We start from the raw sequence: 1,259 nt of genomic DNA on the forward strand, positions 1-1,259 counted from the left end.
TCAGGAACTTATTCTTTCATTGTGCTGTTTTTACATATGCAGCCTGCAGCAGCAGGTGGAGTATTTCCATTTAACTTGTAGCAGTGGATGAACTGCTTCACACAAGAGACAGAGACTCCTTGTTTTCCTTCAATTAAAGTTAATTAAATTCCCCAAACCACAACAGACATATGGGTAAAGTTCATGAATGTACAGCTTAAATATAATACAGATGTACGAGTGTAATGCTGCAAGGTTTATGTGGATATAAACAAAGAGGAATTATGTGTACTTAGTGCATTTGTCGTTACACAAACCCTATAAAACATGTTACATTACATAGACAGAGCTGAGTCAACAACAAGCATATGGCTGTTTGGACAGTTAAAATTGTCTAAGCTGTGATATATTAGATTATTTTATGTGGGAAATGAAACAGCAGCTCATCTCATGACCCACTAAGACTCATGAACACAACAGCCTGATGACACACAGATAAAAGAGCTTTTCTCACAGTCATAGCACCAGACAGAGGTGGAGGAAACATGAGTCACAAGAAATAAGAGTCCCTCTGAATGCAAATGTACTTAAATAACACAAGGCAAAAAGACGTTCTGCCGAAAAGTGGTTACGAAGTTCAGAAACATCGTATTCACTGCTATAAACCAGTAGTCCAAACACACCTGGAGAAATATGAGACGTACCTGTGTGTTTTTTAATTTCCATGTCAGATCCTGAACTCATCAGGAAGACAAAGAAACAGAGACTAAGCTGCTTCTAAACTGTAAGAAGCTTGAAACCTAAACCTGAATGTTTCAAAGGATATCCTGAGTGGGCTGATATCAGATGAAACCGTCATGTACACTAGCATATTCTGACTGTTTGCTAAAACAGTGAAAACATGTACCTGCTAGACAGGAATATTTGCCTTAAGGTCAGGCTGAATTTGAACAGTTGTTCATACAAATATATCACAGTAAAGCATATGTCGTACACGTTTTCTGCTGCTCAGATGCACATCCACTACTAATTAATTTTTAATTAATTTTTTTTTTTTGGGGGGGGGAAGAAAAACTCCAGTAAAGCATTTACTGCACGGAAGCTATGGAGGCTATTTCTTATACTCTGACTAAGAACACCCAAATGTATTTACAGCCGTACATAATGTTTATTACCTCACTTTTAGAGAGACTTTCTAAATATACAGTTATTCTTTAAACTCGGGACATCATTTGGTTCTTAGCAGGTCTTAAATGAGTTAAACAGAACTTCAGCAGAAC

The sequence above is a fragment of the Pundamilia nyererei genome, unplaced genomic scaffold (genome assembly GCF_000239375.1).
Source record: "Pundamilia nyererei isolate P.nyererei 1_Seehausen unplaced genomic scaffold, PunNye1.0 scaffold00070, whole genome shotgun sequence".
NCBI lineage: Eukaryota > Metazoa > Chordata > Actinopteri > Cichliformes > Cichlidae > Pundamilia > Pundamilia nyererei.